At 39.2% G+C, this 26,471-nt stretch overlaps 1 protein-coding gene across 7 annotated transcripts in view; it reads left to right on the top strand.

Annotated features, from left to right (window-relative positions):
- The window catches only part of dlgap4b (discs, large (Drosophila) homolog-associated protein 4b), a 136,466-nt gene that overhangs the window by 31,028 nt on the left and 78,967 nt on the right, over positions 1 to 26,471 (top strand). For all 7 annotated transcript variants that reach the window (XM_076883875.1, XM_004545162.4, XM_012917545.4 and 4 more), the window contains exon 2: positions 4,056 to 4,122. The gene's annotated coding sequence lies outside the window, so the exon portion shown is untranslated. The remainder of the gene's footprint in view (positions 1 to 4,055; positions 4,123 to 26,471) is intronic.

Below are 26,471 nucleotides of genomic sequence, written 5' to 3'. Positions count from 1 at the left end.
GAGCAATGATCAGTCGTTTCCCAAAATCAACACAATATATCAGCATACAACTAACTATATTATATACTAGAGGCTGGAATGATGTGTAATCTAAATGCAAATCTGAATGAGATATTAGACATATTATGAGCACTCTGAGCTCTTGACATACATATTTCTTCGTGAAATCATATACATAGTAATAGAACGTCATATATACATGTTTACTCATGGTTTTATGCATCTGGCTTCAGCTGTTAGCTGTTTTCCAGGCAAAGTTAACATAACATGGTCATCTTTATGTGCATGTTGGTAGAAAAAGATTTAAAAAAAAAGATCTGGTGGCCAAAAACACTTCCCTCATGCAAGCCCACTGAGTGTGAAGGGTTTTTTGGCCCTAGAAGATATGCTTCTCTGTCTTGTTTATGCTGTTTGTAATATTACTTTGGTGAAAAGGTTAATTACAGTTTCATGAATGCTACAGACACGTTGATTATGGCTTGAAGGCTGTCAGTTATGCTTCAGGAAAAATTTGGAGGGAGTTGGAAGTATTTGACATTTCTATGTGTGTGCGTGTGTGTGGGGGGGGGGGGGGGGGGGGTGAACTCATTCACTCATGCAAATTTTGTCACAGGGAACTTACTGTGGCACATTAACACACATGAAATGCACAAATGACCCGTGGCTAATGAAAGATGAACCCAAGGGAGCAGACTTAATTTATGCTTGAAGTAGTTCAGGGTTAGGCCTGAGGTGTTGGCCTTAAAGTTACTGATCAGCCCTACCTCTGTGGCTCATCACGGCCACATGATGTGGGGGCAAATAAAATAAACAATGTGCAACTCTGGAGCCGTGTCGTTCTCTTTCATGGAACTTAAATGTAAGAACAAGAAAAAAAGAAAAAACCTTTGCAGGTGAGCAACATAATCTTCACATTTTTTACATCTCACAAAGCCAGTGTGAGGGTTTATTGTTGAAATACTAAGAAGTTAAACTTTCAGCAGTAAATACTTGATTAGAAATTCAAGTAATATGAGTTGAAGTCAAGTTTACCTTGAACTGCTATTTTTCAGTCATTTGGACCTTAAACGGTGGCTGTGCTTACGTAATAGAGAAACTGCTAAATTTAACAGCTTAATACATTACTTGGCCTCCACCAACAGCAAACAACAAATCATTTAACGAATACTAAAGACACAATATGTACTTTTCATTGTCTCAGTAGCAGATGATTAATTCCACCGTGAACTGTTGAAACTCTAACATTGTAAAATGTGCATATACCACTGTCTTGGTTCTGTTATTTTTCCAATACCTGCTGGGTTATATTCATATTCAAAACAAGAACTATCAGAAATTCCTTATAATCCAGTTATTGCAGCAATAAAAATGAAACAAAAATTAAACGTACAAAACAACAACAAAAATCAAAGATACTGTGCTCTGATCCAGTGTTTCAGACTCTTGAGTCTCTAAATTAGGGAACGGTTTACCAGCTTCCAGACTACTGTACTCTGGGTGAATACAGTGTTTATTAGTCCCTTGGTAATAGTTGTAGTAATAGATAGTGCATAGATCACTCCAGACATTACCAAGAAGTTCATCAGCAGTTCTTTGGAGATCTCGACAAAGTCACGTAGAATGACTTTCACAGGCTGGTAATCAACGTGTAACAAACGCTGGTAATGGATTACTATAACCAGGGCTGCTGCATCATCTCAGATCTGGCTCATCAGATCTAAGATGAATGAATGAGAGAGAGTGGTCGCAAACTAATCCACTAACTCACAAGATGGTTTTATGACAAGCCGTCTCTAATTCATCATCTTCATCGGAAAGGTGGTTTACGCTAGTTGAGACCCAGACGATTCTGCAAATTTTCATAATTATGTCTTTAAGCAGCTTTTGGTGTGTAGTAGTTATGTTACAACATGTAGGACAAAAAATTAAGTTCACAGTGTGGTTCATAATATCAAGAGTATGTTAGGAGAAGGTCAGGAGAGAGATATACCACTGAGTATCTGCAGCCGTCTCTAGAACATGATGGAGGCTGTGTCATGTTTGATGCTGGGTTTCAGCCAGTGGTGTTGGGGATCGTGTCAAAATTGATGGAATTATAAACACAGAAAAGTGCCTTCAGATTTTGATTGTGATCCACCATAAAATACTAGAAGGCAACTAATTGGAAACACCTTCGTGGCGATGATCCTAAACACACTGTCAATGCAGTAAAAGTATTGCAAGATAGAAAAACACAGAATGGAAAATTATAAGTCATGCACTGGACTCCCTTGAGCTCGGACCTCAGCATCATTAAAGCAGTGTGGCATCGTGTTAGGTCCAAAGAAGAGCTCTTTAATATCTTTTAAGAAACCAGGAGAATTATTCCTGAATGCTATTTAAAGAAATTACAAGAACGCTTGTCTAACAGTCTTCTGTAGTGATGAACTATAGCATCGCTGTAATTCTCCTTCTCCTGTCTTTTGTGCAATATTCATTCATTTTCTCTAGCATTTAGGCTGTATTGCATCAAAGTCATAGTCACTTACAGAACTGTGATTGTGCCAGCAGTCACATCCAGTGTCTGATTTTGAAGACCTTGCAGCTGTTTTAGCAAGAACAGTAACTTAATGGCTGGATGTAATGAGGTCTGCTCTACAGTGTAGCAGACCCAGCTGAAACACTTCAGTCCTCCTCAGAAAAGTATCAGTTATATATTCCACTTTGTCACTTGAAACAGTCGTCTGTTTTGCACAACACCGGGCTGATATAGATGTAGTCGGTGAGTTTTTATTTATTTCTTTATTTTTTACAGTTTTCCTTCAGATAATTTGGCAGATTTATTGCAGCAATTACGGTTCTCAGCTCTCAGGGTGCATTTCCTAAATCAGGCGGTCTGCAATACAGCAACAAAGCATGAGTGAATCACTTCCTGTGTGAATGTCCCTGAAAAAGCCAGGCCACCAGATCAGGGAACACTCCGTCACTCCATTTTCACAAATTGTCACTGAACTCACACCAAATATTCCCCCTCGGGAATCAGAAAAGAGCTTACATCCACTGCTTCTTCCTGTATTTTGTTATCTTTTCCTCGCTGGGCCACCACATATCCTTATTCCTCTTCCGTGACACTGCTGTTTCCTCTGTAAAATGTTTATCTGAGGAAGTCCCTCCATGTTCACAGTTGTTTCTTTATTGCACTCAAGCTCTCTAAATACATTTGACAATACTTGGACTCGTGGCTCACAGCCGTGACAATTAGATGGACTGTGAAAATGTCAGAAACATTTTTGACTCTGCTTTGGTAGCAGATGCATACACATTATTACAATTATGCCTAGTTATTTGCCTAAATGTACGCAAATACTAACAAAGAGTGAGAAATTCTTTATTCTCTCCTGATGTGCTCACGTAACAAACTGTTTTGAAAGATGTCTCACATTTTTTGACAACTTCAACCTATCTTTCAGAAGAAAAAAAGAAAAGTAAAGCTAGAGTGACACAGCAGTCTATATTTAGTGCCTTTTTAAAAAATATTTGGCTTTTAAATTTCTGTATGACTGTCGCAGCACAGAGTAAAGCTGAATTGTTTAAAGCGTTTTCTGTTGCAGGAATTCAAAAAAAGAAAAAGAGCTTCTTGTAATTGATGTACATAGTCAAATTACTGCTTTATAATTTTAGTGAGCAATTTGTTGAAGGCATATTGCATAAGCAGAAAAATATTTCTCCTGTTCTAGTTCCTGCAGATTTATTGCCTCCAGAAGCATTTTCCTAATCTAATCTTGGGTTTTTAATTAAAATATTTTATCTCTTAAGATGTGATGTTTTCTTATCTTCAAAGACTTATTGAATTTCTAAATGAATGGAACACAATAAGCAATATTGAAGAGAATGAAAAACATGAAGAAAGGGCAATAATAATGCTCACTTCTGCAAGTCAAACTTAAGCTGTCTAGCGAAAGTCTGACAGAGTCTTAGAGGACTTGGCTCGTAACTTCATTTTCATCATACTATAAATTAAAATGACACAGTCTGTTATAATCCCTGAAGTTGATAAGGCATCTTTATTTTTACAGGATTTCTTCCTCTATGAGCCAGCTCTTCACTGACCTCAAAAACAAGCTCTTTGGCCGCCCCAGTGAGGTACAGTAGATCTACTTCTTTTTCCCTCCACCCCATCACCACTTTGATGTTCCGTCTTCATCTATTGCCTATTTTAGCATCTTATTGCCAGGAACAATATAAGTGCAGTACTAATGTGATGTTCGCTGTCTGGTTGCTGTTGTTGAATACATGAAAGCCGCTTAACCACCAGGAGAACTGGCTCATAAAGAGCTCCATAAAGACAGCACGCCTTGACCTTGCCTAGACTCATAGATCCTGAAGGCTGTGGGAGGCAGAACTTGTTGTCCTTTGCCGAGAATAATAAATCTCAGAGGGTGTGTGGTTGCTGAGGCTAAAACCCGATCAGAATAGAAATGTCAGAGTATTTGATTTTAAATCATTTGAATGTAACACGAGTACAGTAAGTATGCTAGTGTTGGATGAACATGAACAGACATGTTTTGTCATTTAGATGCTTGTACAGTGTTGCCCGCGAGCAGCAAGCATTGATGGAATGTAGCTGTGGTGCACAGCATCATGGCTACCCTCGCTCTTGCAGGGCTTCCCTGAGGTACAGCACTGACTGGACTGATGATTTCACACTGGATTAATTTCAGTCTGAGCACAAATCTCTTCTGCAGTGCTATCTATAGGAGAAAACTCCACCAAACAACCATGGGGAGGTACCTGAACGTCTTTATTCTGCTAGCAAAGGAAGAATTTGTGTATGATTAGATACATAGAGAGATTAAGAATGATGCTGGATTTCATAGTCAGTTCAAATGTGAAAGAAAGCAGATAGATTATGTTTTTTATTCTTTTGAACGTGCCAACAGAGAATAAGAAAATGTGCTTGAATGCCCTGTGAATGTGTATTTTGCTAACTTTGCAGCGTCATTAAATGTAGCTCCTTAGTTTTTGTACTCAAAGACACAAATCAATACCCTTCCTGCAGTTCCTGCATTAGTGATTTCTTTTTTCTTTTGCTTCACTGAGTTGCAACACAAACACACACAACAGTGGCCCATTCATTGGGGCATGCTGAAACATCAAAGGTGACAAGTTTAAAAGCCTAACTCTTTTGCAGTCTTACGAACAAAAAGATCTTTGATAAATGTTTGAACACATACTGCCCCCTGTATTGTACTGACTGCATTGAATCAATGTTGCCTAAGAAAAGTACACTGAAGGGAGGAATCATACAACTCCAATACCAGAAGAGTTGAGAAGCTGTGTAAAATGTAAACAAGACTGCAATAATTTGTATATCTCTATCCATCCATCAATCCATTCATTCTGTTTGTCTAATTCAGTGTCGTGGGGGGCTGAAGCCTATCTCAGCTGCCATAGGGCGAGAGTCTCAAATCTCACACGTTCATATTTTATTCACAATAGAAAATCAAATGTTTAAACTGAGAAAATGTTTAATTTGAAGATAAATGTTTGCTCATTTTGAATTTGATGAGAGCAACACATGCAAAGAGCAAAGTTGGGACAGGGCTATGTTTACCACGGTGTAGCATCTTCTCTGTATTTAACAAAAGTCTGCAAACATCTGGGAACTAAGGAGTTTAGTTGCTGGACATTTAGGAGAGAAATGTTGTCCTATTCAAGTCCGATATAGGATTCTAGCAGATTAACAGTCCGGGGCCTTCTTTGCTGTATTTTTCATTTCGTGATGGTCCAAATGGTTTTAGTTGACGAAAGGTGCTGCTTGCAGGCTATGCTGCTGTAATAGATGCAGTATGCACTTAGCATTGTCTTGATGAAATGTGCAAGATCTTACCTGAAAAAACATCCTCTGGTTAGGAGCATATTGCTCTAAAACCTTTCAACACTAATGCTGTCAATTCCAAAGGCAGTAATTCTGCTCTGTACCATCAAAAATGCAGGTTTTTGGAGATCGCTGTTTGGTCGTGTTGGCGAACATAAGACAAAACTCAGACCACTAAAATGTCAGCATTTTTCCAACACACGCTTTCTAATGATGCCCTCGCACATTTCAAACTAGAATGACTCACCTCACATTCTTAAATGGATTTAAAGCACATGAACAATGTGCGTTAGCAGAGAGAAAAACAAGATATGCCTGTTATATTTGACTTTACAAAAATCAGCCTCTTTTTAGTTAACAGATGTGCTTTGTCTCAATAATTTACATAATTCCCCTGTTTTCATTAACATAGTAAGACATGTAAAGTGCCTCTCTACTCACCATTTAGTATCCTCTTAGGATTTGATCCAGTATTGCTGTTTATTAATCACACAAACATTATACGCTGCACTTTTGTTTGCTGTTAATATTGTGTTAATCAACGGCTGTAAGAAGCACCATCATATATAATACTGCATTTCATATTAGTGCTAATTAGATACATAAAATCACTACATGCAAAATTTTATTTTGTCCATTATGTGAATTTAATTGGTGACAGTGAACAATCGAACACTCACACATTTGGAATTCAAATGGTTATTGTCATAAATGCATTTGTTAATCGTGTGGATGCTGTCTGCAAAGATAAAGTGAATGCATTTATTCAGGATTGTTTATGTAAAACTAAAAGGGCAGAGCTGTTTGCGATTATCCAGGAGAAGCAACTGTATGTAACTCCATCAAATATTTGCCCTGTTAAACTGAACTGAGCGCACAGTAAACATGCTCAGATTTTCCTTGTGTTCTTTTTTCAGGGAAACACACTGTAGAGCATCAATGTTGAAATAGGGATTATGGCGTGTTTAGTTGGTTTCTTCACATCTTGAAACTGGGCCTCACTGCATAAAAGACAGCCTGCTTTCAGCCTGCAATCGATTACTTTGATCAGACTTGGTTTCAATTTTCTGTTTTTATTTCTGTTTCTGTTTTTATTAAGCGCTGTACTGATCTGTCAGAAGCAACTGACACGCTGACAACCTTTACAACTTTCTTATTCAAGACAAAACAGACACTGTATTCTAATGTGTGGCCAGGAATATCTTCCGCCCACTCTAAGATCTTCTAATATATTTCTTTTGTTGTTCTAAACTTAAACTAATTACACAGCATTGTAGATAATGGTGGAGAAAATTATGTGCCTCTCAGCTGTATACAGGAGCCCTAAGCCAAGGTTGCAGTCCTGCAGGGGATTTTGTGTCTCATGAGAACACTTTGTTCCATTAATTTGCATAGAGGCAATGGATTGGCTTTAATGGAGTTGCAGTACATCGCCTCACACAAGGTGATTTCATACAACTTGTTTTTAGAATGCTGAGTCTACTTCGGCCAAACGAACAGAAGTATTGCTGACACGATAAAAGGCACAGCTTCGCTTGTTTTAATAATCACTGGGAACTATCCCTGTACAGTGAGTCATTAGATGTTTGCATCATTTTTTTATTATAAAATTTACATTAATATAATAGATTTAGTCTTCGCGCGTGTGTGTATGTGTGTGTTGAGCGAGAGTGCTGTGTGCACTGTGTCCAGTTTGTGTAGGCATGTGTTGTGTTGCATTAACATGGTTTAATCCTCACCATGGCTTATTGGATACAAATCCTTCCCAAAGCTTTTAAAGCTTCTGCCTTTTCATTTCTGTCTCTCTGCCTCTCTCCCTCCCTCTCAGTGTCTTCTTTCTTATTTTTAACCTTTTTTCCCAAAATCAACCTATGTGGGGGTTTGAATAGATTTTTTTTTTTGACACAATGTTAATAAACCACTCCTGATGATTAGCTGACCTGCCATTGCCTGCATGCAGTATTGTCAAACCTAAGCGGTCATGATACAATTAATGAAAGTACATACACGTTGTAAACTTCAGTCTGTCTCTTTCCCTTTTGCTAATGTCTCTGTAAAAAAACGTCTGGGCAGCACAGAGAGTCTCTCTTACTCTGGACTACTTGTTTGACAACTTCTGCACGAATCACTAGCTTGTGCCTATCCCTGATTACCCTTTCGCTAGATATAGTTGTGTCTGTTTTAGAGCAGGGCGATATAACCAAAAATATTTATCACGATATACATTTGAAAATTTGCGATAACGATATAACTGACGATATAATTGACACTAGACAAAATACTTTACAACTCCACAACTTTATTAGTGCAAAATACCCCATCTATGTATTTTCACTTAAACAAGCAGCTGCTTTTTTATGTGCATTAAAGTTATATAAAAATGTAACAGTGCAAATTCCTTGCTGACAGTTTAACCAAAAGGCATTTCCAGTGGAAATTGGCAGACATACCCTGAGCATAACCATGTATAATATCCACAAAACTTAAAAAGAGGTTGGAAAAGAAATAGTAAAAACTTATATGTGATTACTCATGAAAGTCGCCACTTTCTCATTAATTTCATACATTGTTTTAGTAAGTATCCAAAACATACAAGTTTCATTATATAATTTTTCAAGGGATCTTATATCTGTTTTCACTCTTATATGCTTTTCATACAAGTTTCACACAAGACAGGTACAAACTTTATAAGATTTATATATATCTTTTCCATATGGGACACAATACAGTAATATTATGTTGAAGCACAGTACGTATCACTCCACGAGGCGCCTGCCTAATATAGCCGTAATGCTCCGACAATCCATCATGTGGTGCGGCTTCGTAGCTTAGCAAAGTCGCACTAAAACATTTGACAGATTTTCGAGCGCCATGTACATAAAATCGTTTCGAGGTCAGTAAACACAACCAGAATTCATACATAAGGCACACGGGATTATAAAGGGCACTGTCGATTTTCAGAAAAATCAAAGGATTGATTTTAAGTGTGCTGTATAATAACGGTAATAACGACGGCCTGCTAGCATGCGCTACCAAAAATAGTGCTTTGTTGTGTATCTGACGGACGAAAGCCTAACCAGTTCCACACCACTGAAGTTGCAGCATTTTTACAAACCAATTCTGGTTCATCTGTTTCATTTAACGATCCACTTTCGCTCTTCTCATTCTGCGTCGCCGCCATGTGCGTATGTAAACGAAGGCACTGCGCATGCGTGTTTTACCCATATTCTATCGCGATATGTCATTTTCCTATCGTTGCCCAAAATTACACCGGTATTACCGTGAATGGTATGATATAGCCCAGCCCTAGTCTGTTTCACTGTTTGCCATCATGAACCACCACCAGCTTTTATATCTCACAGACAGCTCTGCCTAAAAATGGAAATCACCAAAAATAGAAATACGTTTAATAGCAATGGTTTTATTCTGCTATTCTTTTTACTCATTATTCTCATTTGGTTATTTTGTGAAATGAGAAATTAATATCTGGGTAAATGTGCCTATTATTAACCCATGAGTTCTATTTTAATAACCTCACTTCCAATTAATGGTTCCCTTAAAAACCTCTATGATATGAATGATGTAACCTAATTACTGTGACAGTGATGGATGCTTCAGTTTCTCATGTGTGATCTCATTTCAGTTAACATTTGAAGAAAAAAAGTATGTTTAAATAGACATGCCGAGCCTCTATTAATATTATTTTAATGTATTAAAGAAACATTTACTATTGTTAGCATGTAACTGAGAAAAGGTCTCTGAAATGTCCAGATGATTACTATGAGAACCTAATGTAGGGCAACTGTGCATCTACAGATTATTAAAGAATACTTAATGCAAATAATAGGTTTATAATACAAGTAATTAATAGGTTTTAATCCCTGTGGCGTGAAATGAAACATTCATTTCAGGTGCATCACCTGATCCTGTAAATTACATCAGATCCTTTGTATTCTTACATCCTCATTCTATATGGAATTAATATCAAAGTCCCAGATAAAGTTCTCATCTCAAGGTAATTTTTTCACCCAAGTAATTTATTTATAAGCTCTGTCTTATCTGCCACACTTGGAGACTTTTGTAGATTATCCCACCGTATGGCTGCTCTGCCTGTTATTTTTATCACCACCGAGGAGTGCAGTCATGGAAGACAGGTTATATTTTACATTGAAGTTTAAGCTTGGACTGTGTGTCACATCAAGGGCCTTCTTTTGCCTGAAAGATGACCGCAGCAATGTATCAATAAAGTAACAGAGCTGAGGTCATCTGTCCTTCTGTGATTCCCTGTGTGGGTTTTTTCTTCTTCACATACATGTGTTGCCGCTTTTGTCTTGATACCTGACTTAGTCTTTATCTTACCCCCACCCATGCATAATTCAACAGGGATCTGTATTTCTGCCGCATGTAATGACAGCAAGTTGTCAAGGAAAGCACTATGACTTAACATCTGAGAGCCAGTGACAGCAGGAGCCATAGCCTGTCATTTTCACTGACTCCTTCATCCATGTGAATGTCTCTCCATGATGTCTCACTCCTGAAAAATGTTATCCCTTCCCATTCTGCACTTTTATGGGGTGCTTTTTGCACTCAGTTTCTCTCCTCTTTCCTCTTTTTATTGTTCTCTCCATTTTGCAAAGCCATCTGGTCCCCTGTCCTGAGCTGATGTCTGTCTATAATATCCTTGCTCTCTGAATCCATTTGACAAGATTAATAGACTGAACCTCAGTGAGCTGCTCATTTGGTAGGGATCGCTGGATGAGGAGATGAGCAGACAAGGAGGGTTTTTTCCCCTTTTTTCCCAATTTGATATCAAATAGTGTTCTGAGAGAAAAAAACAACAACAAATCACTCTGATGTGAATTGAGGATGACAACATGATGCGTAAAATTTGACCCTGTTTATCACCTTTGTGTCAGGCTAGGTCACAGACGCATTGAAACCACCCAGCTGGCAGCATCAGCTTCACTGCCCTGAACTATATTCTGATTAAAATGCTGCCAGGTGGAAACCCACTTGATAAGCTGACTGGTTTGACATCAGCTATATTTTATTATCTGGATAGAGCAGGATATGGGTCAATATTCTTGATTATTTTATTTCACCTTACATTGCTTTGCATTACAGTATTATTAGGATCAAATATTGTCTAAATATACTAATATGATATCACTACACGATGACATGGCATTTCTGTACTGTGTATTAAGCCACTGACATAAATGACATTGATCATCTAGGAAAAATTGGGTTGTGGCATGGTGTGCAGACCGTACCCGGTGAGTGAAAGTGAAGTTAAGACATGAAAATGAAACCAGCTGGGAGAGGAAAAAACAGTCTCCTGAATGCTACTCTCCACCCCTCCAGCAAAGAGTCTTCTTTAGGCGTCCCAACAGCAGATCATTGACCTTCATCTCACCTTCTCTCTAGCATCCTCCTCTGTCACACCAACCCTCTGCATGTCCTCTTTTAATACATCCAGGAAGCAGTTGTTGTTAACCCAGGTCCTCATGGATCTAGTATGGAAACCAGATTTCTTATGACCCGCATGATTAATTTGGTGATGGATGCCCTTCCTGACATAACTCTTTATAAGAGTCGCACATTTTGTTGCAACCAGATGCCCAACTCTGGCTGTATGTAAAAGCAAGGTTGCTTGTTGTTGTTGTTGTTGTTGTTGTTTAATCGCCGTCTCGATGCACCAAAGATGCTTTGAAGATTCCAACTGACTGCGAGTGGTCGCAGACCTGGTCCTCATCTTCAAAGCAACAAGATGTGAAGTAATTCCGGTTGTGCCCCAGTCTCCAACCTCTGTTTTCCCTAGTCTGACTGTGGCATTTTACTTCTAAATCCAATCTAAAAGGCCCTTTGTGTACTATAGCGCCTGTGTACTGCCAAATAAAATGCCTCCAGTTTCTGGTGCTGTGCTTTGTGGGAGCAAGGCATTAGCATTCGACTCAAGTCCCCTTCTGACTTGAGTTGAATACAAAGATAACACACAGACTCTTTCACAATGTAGTGATCAGTAATCCTGCTATCAGTGACAATAACACTGCATGCGTGCATCACTCAATGAAAAGTGGAAGCTTTAGTTGTACAGCACGGTACAGGCCTGGTTTTTTATGTTTAATTTAATTTTTAGCTCAAATCACAGAAACTTTTATAGAGGTTTATACACACTACTGAATAAGCACCACTTATGAGGTGTTTGACTTGATGCTTGCTTGGCTGGCATTAATTAGGCTTTTATCTTTTTTTAAAATATGCGGTGATAATAGACAAACACTGCTTTTGAGAGTCAACTATGACTGCTTCTAATATATTTGAGTGTCATACACAACTGATTTAAAATATTCCTGTGGTTTCCAAAGGCTGTTTTAGTCCATCGTTATTCAGTCGTCCAGTCATGGGCTTAGGATGAACACCATTTTCTCTTTGCTCTTTGGTTCTTTTATTCTCACCAGTGTGGTAAAATGCATAAATTCTAACCAAAAGATTTATTGCATCACATTCACAGCAGATCCTTTCCTCGGGAAACCTCAATGAAAGTGTTTTTATCCATTTTCTGAGGTGCCAGCACCAACTGAATGTCACTTTTGAACCTCTGGAAGTCCTGAAGCACTCCATTCAGTGGGTGCCATCAACGGTTCATTCCTGTTTTACTTTTGGTTCCTCCCTCTTCACCTTCCTTGTCTGCTTTCACAACAGGGCTCTTTTTCCATTGTTATTCTAAATTTTCTATTATCCCTGACTTTAACCTGGTGACAGGTACTAATTGGTAACCTGTCACCAGGTTAAAGAAAAGCATTATCCTCTTCCTGTTTTGGTTGCAGAAATCAAGCCTTCATTTTTCCAAGAGATTTTGCACCCAGAATTGCACAGTGAGAGCTTATAGACAAACAGTCTGTATGCTGATAGTGTGTTTGCTCTACAGCCACTTATTTAATCAAATATACTTTATAATAATAAGCAAAAGCAAAAACCAGCAATGTGATGATTTAATGACAGTGTCAACGGTAACAATGTTTTTGTGTGTTTACAAGTCCAATTATAGTTTCAACCTTTCAGACACCTTGTGTTCTTTCTTTTTCTCTGCACGTCTCTCAGCCTCTTTTCATCTCCTCCACACTCGTGCTTCATTTTTTCAACAATCCAGTTTATGTTGCTAATTAACAAGACTGGCCTCAATTAAAGCAGTAATTGGACCGTATGGAAAATTCAAAGTGCGAAACCTCACACTGATTCTTTGTTATCCTCGCCTGAAGATCTCTTATAGAGTGTAGCTTGTTTTAGCTGTGATTTAAACAGGAGCTAGAGTGACATTTGTTTGCTGGGCTCTTTAATTGGACAGAGGATGCATTTTTATAAGTAACACAGCTAATGTCAAAACAAGTTATTCTAATTTAATTAAGACAACCGGATGACTCCCAAACTGATATAACTTGCTGTTTTTAAAATATTTGGTCAGCACTAAAAGAGACGAGAGAAGATTCCAGATTTCTTGACTCATCAGGCCCCATCTAATCTTAAAGACCTCACAGTACCGTCTCATCCCAGTAGAGCGTTTCCCTCTGAGACTGCTGACTTACTTGTGGCTCTTAGGATATTTAAAAGTAGAATGGGAGGCAGAGCCTTCAGCTTTCAGGCCTGTCTTCTGTGGAACCAGCTCCCAGTTTGGATTAGGGAGCCGGATATCTCTACTTTTAAGATTAGGCTTAAAACTTTTCTTTTTGATAAAGCTTATAGTTTGGGCTGGATCCGGTGAACTGAACCTAGGATGCTGGGGGCTTCCCATGATGCACTGTTTCTTCTTCATTCACCTACATTCAGATGGCTGCCTCTCCCTGAGCCTGATCCATTTTTATAAGCCTTGTCCTGCCAGAGGTTTCTTACTATAAAAGGGAGTTTTTCTTTCCCACCCTCACCAAATGCTGCCTCGGGGGGTTGTTGGATGTGGTGATTTGGTGCTGTATAAATAAAATTGAATCCAATCGAATAAACTGAATGAAATTAGAATAATGATGATGATGATGCACTGCTGCTGGATAAAGTAGATACAGTATTTACTAGGTCACATCTGTGAACTTCTTTCCCCGGCAAAAGCCATCACTCCTTCCACTGTTACCTTTTTAAATCCTTTTTTGTGGATGTTGATTTAATTATCCAAATCAGTAGCCATAGTATTTGTCTCTATATTTATCTCTACATTTACATATATCTTCAGCAGCAGATGTGCATCATTTCCCATTCTTTCGTTCTGTGTTGTATGTCACTGGAAACTCACTGTGTGGTTTTTGTAGTGACAAAGCTTTACTGCTCTGCTGGAGAGCAGCTCACTACAAAAACGTTTAACAGTAGGCTTCTCACCTCCACAGCCTTTCAGAGAGGCTTTTCTTCTTATTAACTGTGAGAGATGGGCTATGCATGCAGTGGAGTTTGTTCTGTATAGTAATGGAGAGATGGAGACCGTGCAGTACATGTATCACTCTCATCCTGGAGAAGTGAACATAGGGACATCGTGGATATAGGCAACAATTAACAGTGGGAAGTGGTGAGCTTAAGATGTTTGCAGAAGGAGTGGTCATTAGAAAGCCATTGAGAATGTGAGATTAGGATGTTAGAAGTCAGATGGAGGAGGTGTTTTGGTATCCTAAACAGCAGGAGTGTGAATATGCAAATACATGTGGTCCCAAATTCCCCTGTGGAGCTTCCAGAAAAAAGCACTGGGCAGCTTCCTTGTATTAGTTTGGTTGAAGTGTCAGACTCTTTCTGCTCTTACTACTTTGACTCTTGTTGCTGTGGTGCTCTCCAGACATGAGGCTTGATATGTCCCTACCACAACTATTGAATTATAACTTGCATTTTATTTTTGTCATTTATCATCCCCTTGTAGATGATTGACAGCTTTCTTGTACTGTGTGATTTTTGACAGTTAGGGGCGAAACAGGAACTGTTTTCTCCACAAAGAAGCGTATTCATGCCAGCGGTCCTTGTACGTTGATCAAACTGAGTTAGTAGATGTCTTCACTGAAACCTATTTGAGTCAAATCTATTTCAAACAGTTAGTAAAGTTATTTTTTTTAATAAATCTGTGACAGTCACCATTGTAGTAGCTATAAATATCCATCCATCCACCCATTCACTTCCTTTTATCTTTATCAGGGTTACCTTTCCTTGCTACCATAGGCCGAGAGGCGGGGTACACCCTGGGCAAGTCACCAATCTGCTGCAGGGCTAACACAGAGAGACAAACAACTATTCACACTCACATTCATACCTGTGGGCAATTTAGAATCACCAGCTAGAAATATTAGCTAGAAATATTTTGCTAAAAAATATCTCTGGTAAAACTTTACAAAACAGCCTGCGAATAAGGGGCATTGCAGGAAAGAATGAAACAAGTACACTGTAAGTACCCTGTACTTTTCCTGCATATTCCACATGTACTTGTTTCATTGTTTCCTGAAAAAACCTGACTTGTTGGCAGCAAAATGTGCGTAAGTACAGGGTATTTGTGCCTTATTTGTGGATCTTTGTTTCAACATCTACAACTATCTGCCATGCGTTTAGCGAATTTATATTTGGACTAAGATTTCACATGGGTCTGCTAACCTTAAAAATGGAGCATATAGATCAGACTAAAGGCAGAAGATCAGGATCATAACCCTGCAGCACGATAAGCAGTCCATTTTTCGTCACGAGAAATATTGAAAGACTGCACTGATTAAAAGTAACGTGTTAGTAATATTTCACATTGGATTAGCTTTTCAATTCCTTCTCTCAACTCGTTGATGCCAAAATATTGTGAGAAGACAAGCTGCTTTTCAGGAAGTCCTGCAAGCTGTCATTGTCCGACTTTAATCTCAAATTTTGTATTACAAGCGTCATCCACCATACACCCAATACAATTTACACTATTCATCTGGATGTCTTTATTATATATCACCCAAGAAGACTTTTACCAACCACTCATGTCAAAATTCATGCCTTTGTTTATCCATTTTCTCATCTTGATCAAAGGCTTTTATGAGAAGTTACTTTACCCATTTTTGCCAACTTGCCTATTGCAAAACTTTCTTTTTTTGAAGTAACAGCAGATGACATCTGAGTTTTGTTTTGTTTTTTTGTTGTTGTTGTTTAAATGCACAAGTGGCCGCAATGGACTTTTTTCTTTCACTGAAGGGATCGAAACTATAAATGAACACATATGGAATTATGTAGTGAACAAAAAAAGTGTGAAATAACTCAAAACATGTTTTATATTTTAGATTCTTCCAAATCGCCACCCTTTGCTTTCATTACTGTTTTGCACACTCTTGGCATTCTCTCAATGAGCTTCATGAGGTAGTTGCCTGAAATGGTTTTCCAACAGTCTTGAAATTCAGTTCTTCAGTTCTTAAAGTAATGATGGACTGTCATTACTTAGCTGATTGGTTCTTGCCATAATATGAATTCTAACAGTTGTCAAATATGGCTGTCAGCTGTGTACCAACCTGCACAACACAACTGATGGTCCCAACCCTATCAAGAAGGCAAGAAATTGCAAAAATGAGCCCCAAAAAGGCACACCTGTGAAGTGACAACCATTTGGGTGACTACATCATGAAGCTCATTGATAGAAGGCTGAGGGTTTGCAGCACTGTCAACAAAGCAAAGAGTGTCTAGTTTCAGGAATCTAAAATATAAACACCTTTTTTCTCTTTGCTACATATTTCCATATATCTTGCTTCATCTATTTGATGTCTTCAGTATTATCTACAATGTAGAAAGTAGTAAAAAATATATGTAGTAAAAGCATTAAATGAGGTGTGTCAGAACCTTGGAGGGCTCTTGTGAAAACTACAAATAGAAGTAATACTTGTAAAATAGCCTCTTAATAAGGTGGGTTAGTTGTAGGTAACTTGAAAAGATAAGACAAAATAATTTATGAGTAAGTGGTTAATAGAGAAGAGAGAGCCAGCCAGTCATGGTCAGTACTTTTGTGATGCTCTTCTGCTAGCGGTTTTGGACCGTGCATTAAATAAGTAACCCTGTGTGTGTGTGTGTGTGTGTGTGTGTGTGTGTGTGTGTGTGTGTGTGTGTGTGTGTGTGTGTGTGTGTGTGTGTGTGTGTGTGTGTGTGTGAACTAGACAAAGACATAGAGCTGTGGAAATAACACAGAAGATTTCTTCTTTGTTGTTGAATTGTTTGGTCTTGCAGTAGATGATAAAGTCATCAAGAATATGTTTTTCTGAGGTTTTTCAAGGTCTTACAATTAAAACACAGTCTCATTTTTCAACTCTCTTATTGCTGCATTTCAGCTTTGATAGTTCGATGGCTTTCTGAGGCAAAGTCCTTCCTGAGTTCTGGCCAGAACCTGTCTGTCAGGTTTATGGTCCAGACTTGAGGTCACCTTTTGGCCAGTTATGTGGAATATTAGTTCGTCCTATACTTCTGACTTTATCTCTCAAAAAATAAGTCATGCTAATCAGCTCTGCATGCTTCTTTTTTTTAAATCTACATTTCATGCACATTTGTAGGCTAAGCTGCCAGTTACCATATATAGCAATGTAGTAACGTCTCAGCTATGGAAAGTTGTTCTCTTGTACTTACTTTTGGCATTTCTTTTATTGGAACATTAAATGGCGGTATGTAAGCCTGGCATTTTATATAGGAATGATTCTGAATCCATAGACAGATCCCTTGAACAAGACAGCAGAAGCAGCGATGCATTTTCCAAGTCTGGATCTGAAACAGTTCACTTCTGTGGAAGAAAAAAAATGCTGTCTCATTCTTCCTAAACATGAACATAGAGGCAGCCTCTAGTCTGAGAATCTAACTGCATAAACCTTTTTAAGAGGCCATGCACTATTAATCCACTAGAAGGGGAAAAAAAAGGATTTATATTAAGCTCCAACAGCTGCCACGCAGTGCTAACTTTAGCATTATCAACATGTCACTTCTGGGAAGCTTATTTAAATAATGAAGAGCCGGCTTGCACCATAAACTTATCACGAGTGCCCAGCTAATATTTTACTTTGCACCAGATTGAACTGCATTAATGCTCTTCGGCAAATATAATCAACAAACACGTTTAGCAAGAGGACTGTGTGGCTGTGCTTTGGTTTCTGCTTTAAGGTTGTCTTCAAATAAAGACTAATGCATGCAAATCGAAAACAGACACTAGAGGGATGGGAGAAGACGAGATTAAGGCCACATCAACCGGATGCAGCGAGAGCTTTGGCATCATCAACACGTCGCTGCAGGATGTCAGAATGTCAAGCTATGTGCGACGCTTTAGTAAAACACTCCTGTCCAGATCATCCTACTAAGAGCTCATTTTTTTCCTCTTTGTGTCACACAGACACACACACAGACTGCATATTATGATATTGCCAGCTGCAGCCAGCTTTAACAGAGGGGGTTGCTGTACTGTATGCTCACCATCTCAGTCACTCCCATGTTTCTCTTTCCACCTTTATCATTTGAAATTAACTATAATTATGTCATCATCCTCAGTGCTTCTCTCTCACACTTTGTTTTTCTCACTCTTTTTCTGCTAGTGTCTTCCCACCTTATGTAACTGCTTCCTCCATCTGTGATCAACCTGTCTTTTGCCTCGTGTCCCACCCCGTCAGTAAGCAGGCTCATTAGCATAGCATTCTTTGAGCCTTTCCTGAGATGTGACACGTGACCGTGTCTGGCTTAACGTTTTAAACTACCACTGCAGGCAGGGATGGTTAGCTGAAAACGGTGAAAACATGGTGGATGATCAACAGAGCAGTAGATATTATTTTTAGCGTGTGTCTTGAGTGTGGCATTTCTTACTTGTTTGTTTGTTTTCCTCTTTTCTGAGCCACAATTGACCATGACCTCTGGAGGTCTGATGCGAGGGAGTGGAGGAGCACATCTGGTACTTGGATGTCTGTGTTTGTGTATGCTTCTGTGTGTGTTTGTGGATTGTGTGTAAGTTGAGCATCCCATCTGGCTCGGCGAAAAGAAAAAAAAGAACAGGACTGAAGCCTGGAGCAGACGGCAGGAGGGGGCTGTCACTCATGTCTGCGAAGATGCCCACATCTGTTTATCTTCCTTACAACAAGGAAAGTAAATAAAAAACAGCAAATAGCTGGATAACAGATTTTACACACACCATAAAGCCCTTTTTTTTTTTTAGTAAATCTTTTTATTGTGGGTTAGCTTCCACTCACGCTACAGTAATAGTGTAAGACATATCTAATGCTGCCAAATGCACCGTATAGGCCTGAGGCGGGTGTCCAACCCTGAAGAAAAGAATAGCAAAAATAGAATTGCCACAGAAACACACACAAACTTGCACTTAGGTTGACTCTGTGTCTTTGAGGCTGTAAATATCACAAAACTCTCACAAAGGTAAGCCTCTTTTTCTTCTTAGTCTCCTTATCTTCCAGACCATAGCTGAAAATATTAATTTGTCATAATTAAATACTTGTAGCTTATATTTTATTTTCAAAAGCCAGTGTGTTTGTTGCTTCAAGTGCTTTGGCCTTTAGGTTTTAGTCTATGAATATGCATCATTGTCACAGCAGCCTGTGAACTTGTATGCGTGTAGTTACACGCTCAGGAATGTGATGGCATTTAACGGTCCTAGAAGATACTTCAGTTTAATGTCCATGTTAACACGACAGCTTTCGTTTTTGACTACGTTTATTATATTTCATTTGAACGCAAGTGGACAGACCAGTGAGTGTCCAATCACTTATTAACCAAGTGGCAGCAAAATGTTCTGATGGTATGCCTGGCATGCCAGAGGCTAGCAAGCCTGAGGTCCTCTGGCTGACTGGTAGCAGTCTAGGAAATTGGCTGAGCCAGGAAGGGTGATAGATATGACTTTTAGTGCGTGCATAACAGCAGCTCCGAGATCCACTCCATGACACAAATGTATTAACAATAAAAAGTGATTTTGTTGACTTTTCACTATTTGACCTAATTTTCGCTCATATATATGAAAATTAGATTAATTAGTTTACAAGTTTAAAGCTGGATCCACACTGGAAGCGATTCACTCGTTGTACATCGATTTGAAGCTGCCTCCTGGTCACTGGTCACATTCCAGCCTCTGGTTGCCTAGGTGACCCTCTGATGCAGTGTTGTCGGGCTCGTTTTACATCAAGGGCCCCATACAGACCACACTGATTGGCCTGAACCAATGAAACTCCTCTTTTTTGTTGGTGTAAAAATGTTTAACTACCCATTAAATTCCTGAGCTATCTCAATATAAGAAAAAGAAAAGTACATTTTCACCTCTCAGCTCTAAAAGGCTGACGGGGTATTGTCGTCACCCTGCTGGCCAGGCGGGCAGCAAGAACACCCAAGTTTGTAAATTTGATAACCATAGGTGCATCTACTATGTGAGGCCCAGGGGTAGCACTGGTGGCCCCCAGTATTATTCTGTACGATAAGCATGAAGGAAAGCATGAAATAAATGTCTGAGTTAAAGAAAAGGTTCTGGGAAACATTGCTGAGATTGTCTGGTATTATAAAGCAAAAAGGTAATTTACATATGTATTTTTATTTATTTATTTATTGTTATTGTTGATATTCTTTAAAAAAAAATCTGTCATTTAATTCTTCATTTGTTAATTCAATACTGAGTGAGATGTTTCTTTAAGAAAAGCTGTAAAACATATGAAAACACATTTAAAAGTCCAAAATCTACAGACTGCTTCACATTCTCTAAAACTGTCCAGTGTACAGCTGAATCTTTGCAAGGCTGATTCTGGCTCCCTGGCTCTGTGTTTGACACCCCTGCTCTTACTAGCAGGTCTTATGTCAACCAATTCGTTGCTCGCCTGAAAGTTTATCGTGGTTCCTGCCCACCATCACCAGTGGTTATCAACAAATATCATTTACTTTTTATAGTCTCCGGTTTAACCATTGCTGCAAAACACTTCCAGTGTTTACGCGATTTGAAGCTGGATGGGAAAGCAGTGCTTTTTACCCATCTAAAAAATGTAATATTAAGAAAGAAACCACATTCCCTCCAACTGCTTGATAGTCTTTTGGCGAAGAAGGAGTGTGGTTTGACGGATGTGAGTCATTGGGCTGTTTAGATTGAGCACCACATGGTCAGGGTCTAGCTGGACAGAATGCTGAGGAAAAATAACAGATGTAGCTAAACGCTTTAAATGGTTTGGATTTAGTGTGAATTTGTATTCTCTGATTTTCAGCTTCACTGAAGTCCAAATATAACAATGTTAACAAAGAAAAGAGCTGACACATTTGCACACGCTCAGTGCTATTTTCAGTCCACCGTCAAATTTATTTGGGGATGAGATCTCGCTAAGACTTTGTTGTAATTCGCTCTTAATCTTTGGATTTCATTGGGCGACAGCCATTGTGAACGTGGACCTGATCAGCGTGGGTGCCAGGATGAGACACTTCCCTGCATTCTACAGTCACCCCACCCACCCCCACCAGAGATACACTGTGTACTTGGCACAGGAAGTGGTGCTATCACATTCTGTGTGACAGCCACACAGTCATATTAAATGTGAGAGGAGGACAAGCAGTCTGGGAAATATGAGTCAAGTGCTTTTTTTAAGTAAAAAAAAAAGCTTTGCAGAAGTCATCACATCAAGGTTGAAAGAAAGAAAGAAGAAAGGCGAGCTTACCATAGCTTACATACCATCTTCAAGTACTTATGTATGCATGTTTATATCTGATTTTATTTTTGTTTTGTTCTTCTCCCATTCAGTCCCTGCTATGTCCTTGCCTTTGGTTCCAGAAAGCATTTTTCCCAGTGCATGAAGCTGTTGAACAAATGTCTAAGTCAAACTGAGCTGACAGGTCAACTGAAACCCAACGTTCTTTGACAAATATGGACACTACTACCAAAGTGCAGCGCTTTTCTTTGTCTTTCTTCTCTTTTTTTTCTAAAGTTTCTTGTACCAAAACTTTCATAGTGAGTGAGGGCTGCAGTGCTCTCTTTGAGTGATAGTTGAGTTGATTTATTTAATGTCGAAATCCATAAAAAGGGGTAGAAGCACTGATGTACTAAATAGAGCAATGTGCATTTGGGACAAGGAAGTGGGGCACAAATTAGGTGACACGCACTACAAGTTGATATTGAAGCTCTTACGCTAATAAATAATTTAAGCAAGTCAGTATGTAGAAGGGCAGTCTCATATATCAGTCTCATATATATATATATATATATATATATATATATACACATATGTGTGTGTGTGTGTGTGTGTGTGTGTGTGTGTTAGTGCTGTCAATAGATAAAGAAAAACTAATTAATCGTACAATTTTCTATAATTAATCGCGATTAATCGCAATTACTTGATCAATAGCCTGCTTGCAATTACATTTTTTTTTACTTTATATTTAAGCTTGTAACAGACATCCCAGACTAACGTATGCTTCGCGTCAACGTGATATTTTAAGCTGGAAGTGCTCTGCATGTATATTAGTCCTGTCAGCATTAATCTCGTTAAAAGGACGTTAACGCCATTACTGCATTAACACGGCAAATCTCCGTTAGCGAGTTAGCGCAATTAGCTTGTTAACACGTTAGCGCCGTGCAGCCCCACGCACGGGGTGATCCGCGCAAACTCACTAACGGAGATTTGCCACGATTTGCATTAACGCCATTTTAACGAGATTAACACTGACAGCACTAATATATATATATGGTCATAGTCACTACAGTGGAAAGCTAGTCAAAGGCTGTTTGCTAGTCAAGGGCTGGTCGTTTAATGTTACTATAGATGTATGACGTGTTTCATTGTAATTATTGTTATTTAACCCTGTCATGCATGAATTATGACAACCTCAATCAGGATTTTTTTTAGCATCTTTATTCATCTTTTTTATTTTTATTTATCTTTTCATGCCTAAAGATGAATAAAAATCCTGATTGAGGTTGTCATAATTCATGCATGCAAGGGTTAATAACATAAAAATAACATTGATAAAAAATGTAATGCAATCACACAAACAACAACTATTGCAAACTTGACTAAAGATTTCTAATAACATCAACGTCAAAGTTTCATCAACTAAAGACGGTGAGCAGGTACCGTGTTTAAACTGACAGCTCTATGCAAGAAACTGTGACACATATTGAGTCTATGAAGTAACTATGAGTACCTGAAAAAGACTGTAATCATTATCCTTCTCCATGTTTTTCCTGTCTCCCCCTGCTTGAATATACCAGTAATTACAAACAGGAATGTGTTTCAAACCGTTAAGCTAATCACAAGGATTGATTCAAGAAGATGTGTTTTCTTCAAACTTCAGTTGTCAAGATCAAACTGCTGTTGGAGCAATGTGTTACTGCAGAGCAACATATGCACTACCTACGATGCAAATGAAGACAGTATTCAGGCTTTGCACTAACAATGTTTGCTGCAAATAATTACATTGTTAAAGGTGTGCAGCAAATCTTGCAGGCTATTTGTCTTAAAAAGCTCTAAAAAACTGAGTAGGATATTTAATCTACATGCCAAGTTGAATATTTAATTGAAGGATTTAGTTAAATAGTGGACATATGTGATTAAAAAAACCTCTGTCTTATTTACAAGTCCATCCATTTAATAGTTAAAAACAGAGCAAGAATGAACCGAGTGTCTGTCTACACTCGCCTCCTCCTCTTAGCTGCTATAGCAAAGACGTAAGCTTCTCAATTAGCTTGGGATTGGTTTGAGTGAGACAGGCTCATGTAATATGTCAAAGTGGTTAAGCCCCTGGGCATCTTTAAAGAGCTTTCAGCAGCCACGCAGGGAGAAAGACAGGAAAGAGGGCAGCTGGGGATGAAAGGATAGAAAGGAGTTCAGAACAACAGAGAGTGGAGGAGGCCTTTTTTAAGCACAACCGGGGGATGGAAAGTTGAAAGTAAGATATCATCAGGTTAAAGTGAAATACTGTAGCAATTAAGAAGCAGACGGACAGATTTTAAAAGGAGAAAGAGGAGGAAGTCAGCAATCTCACACCAGCGAACAGAGAGCTCGGAGTCAGAGATGACTAAGCTTTATTTCTGTGGATTTGTCCGTGCTGAGCACCTCTAAAGCCTCTGGCAGTGACACACTTATGTTTCCACTCTTCAAAGGAATCTCCCAATGCCTCTGTGATTTACATTAAAAAGCACTAATAAAGTCTGTGTAGTAATAGGTGACATATTCAGTTCTACTTAGCATTTTTAATGTGTTGCATTAAGTCTTGGTGGGCGGCGATAAAGAAACCAATCCTGTCAGGTCTGACATGCTGCCTGTGTAGTGGAGGAGGACGCGTCAAAACGCTTCAGTCTGCCCCAAAGGCTGGACCACACTGCACGGCTCTCTCAGAGCAGGGGTCATTCTGCTTATTTCTACCTTGCTGAATGCTTCTTCTACCCCTGGTAATGATGTTCTTCTCACCTGTGAATTGTCAGGCTGGCCATGACCTATAGTAGTTTATTAATGAACCAGCAGGATCAGAGCAGTATACAAAGTCATACTCCTCTTGAATCGGTGTAATAATAGCCTCATTAGGAGAAAACATTTGATTGTGACAGTGAGTCACCTATTGACATCCCGTCTTACAGACTCTCAAAACTGCTTCAGAAAAACAAGGATTCTGTGCAGCTCTGCTGTCATTAAACAAACATTAAGTGAGGACCTGTGCTGATAAATGGCAGCACTCAGGCAAAGCACCAATTGTCCTGGTCAATCTTTTTTTTATTTTTTTTTAATCCAGGTGCCACTGGATTATATTGTGACAGGATAGCATGGTTGTTAGTCATAGTTCCACAGCTCGACTTACGATATGAAGTGGAAAATTAAAGGACAGCCTCAAGCAGGATCAGACCTATTTATTCCCACCACTGGAACAGATTTTTTTTCTTTCTTTTTATTTATTTATTTGTTTATTTTTCTGAGAGAAGGAAATCTGTATGAATAAGAAAACTGTCTGAAGTTCCCTCAAGATATTAAGTGTTATTTACAGAATGCTCATCATTCGTTGAGCTTATTGCTCCATAAATGAAGTATTACAGTTGTGTGTGTGTGTGTGTGTGTGTGTGTGTGTGTGTGTGTGTGTGTGTGTGTGTGTGTGTGTGTGTGTGTGTGTGTGTGTGAGAGAGAGAGAGAGTCTCCTCCTATGCATATTAACACATGCACAGTAGCCAAAGAAATATTGACCTCAGACTGTGTAGTGATGTGTAAAGTGTAGTAGATTAGATTTAAAAGCCAAAGCATAAGTAATTCAAAATTATATAACATGTATTTTAATGTGCAGCAAATAAAAACTTATTTATCTTGAGATGTAATACTTCCATGTGTCTTTTCATGATTCCTAATTTGTTTAGTGTTATGTAACCAGTTAAAACTGATCATACTCTTTGTATTTAATATTTCCAAATACTTCAGTAGTAGTATTTGGAAAAAGTGAACATGTGTTAGTGAGAAAGTAGTGTTTGACACTGGCATTGGAGAAGGTGGAGTAACTGGGTGAGACAGGGAGTATGAAAGACACACACGCACATATTCATATTCATCTCTTGCCCACCGATGCCTTCTTGTTCCAGTAGCCCACTTCTCGTCAGGGTACCCTGGTTCCTCAACACCTGATATGGACCTTGTTGATCCGGGCGATGTCCGAGCCGACATGCCTTCTTGTTTATCTGTCTCGCTCATGTCTGCGGTAGGCTCGCTTAGCATGGGGCGTCTAGCCTTAGGACCCTTACTGGATACAGAATTGAACTTGCGATCCTCCGCTCCAAAGGCGTGTAGTCTAACCACTACACTATCCAGCTGCTATCCATTATGCTATCCGTCTCTATCTAGATCCTGTGGGACTTCCAGATACAGACAGACAAAATGGTGGTGGCTAACCAACCGGACATAGTGGTGGTAGACAAACAGAAAAAGACGGCCGTAGTGATTGATGTAGCGGTTCCGAATGACAGCAATATCAGGAAGAAGGAACACGAGAAGCTGGAGAAATACCAAGGGCTCAGAGAAGAGCTCGAGAGGATGTGGAGGGTGAAGGTAACGGTGGTCCCCGTGGTAATCGGAGCACTAGGTGCGGTGACTCCCAAGCTAGGCGAGTGGCTCCAGCAGATCCCGGGAACAACATCGGAGATCTCTGTCCAGAAGAGCGCAGTCCTGGGAACAGCTAAGATACTGCGCAGGACCCTCAAGCTCCCAGGCCTCTGGTAGAGGACCCGAGCTTGAAGGATGAACCTGGGTGCTGGGTGTTATATATATATATATATATATATATATATATATATATATATATATTAGGGGTGCAACGATATTCGTATCGATATTGAACCGTTCGATACAGTGCTTTCGGTTCGGTACGCATATGTATCGAACAATACAACATTTGTAATTTATTTTATCAATTTTCCTTCTGACGATGCTGTCTGTGTTGAGCACTCAGTGAATCTGTGTTCGACTACTCCGCCTAGGCTGCACTGTCCAGCGCAGATCCACTGAGCGCTCAACACAGACAGCATCGTCAGAAGGAAGAGCGCAGGGCAAGCTAGCGAGACAGAAGTTAAGCTCTGCTTGCAACAAGCAAATTGAACCTCATTCAGATCTGGCGTTTGGAATTATTTTGGTTTTCATGTGACGTATGACCCTGAAGGTAAGCGAGTCATGGACTAAAG

The sequence above is a fragment of the Maylandia zebra genome, linkage group LG5 (assembly GCF_041146795.1).
Source record: "Maylandia zebra isolate NMK-2024a linkage group LG5, Mzebra_GT3a, whole genome shotgun sequence".
Classification (NCBI taxonomy): Eukaryota; Metazoa; Chordata; class Actinopteri; order Cichliformes; family Cichlidae; genus Maylandia; species Maylandia zebra.
The sequence above is the reverse complement of the archived record's forward strand: the minus strand, read 5'-3'. Positions and strand labels throughout refer to the sequence as shown.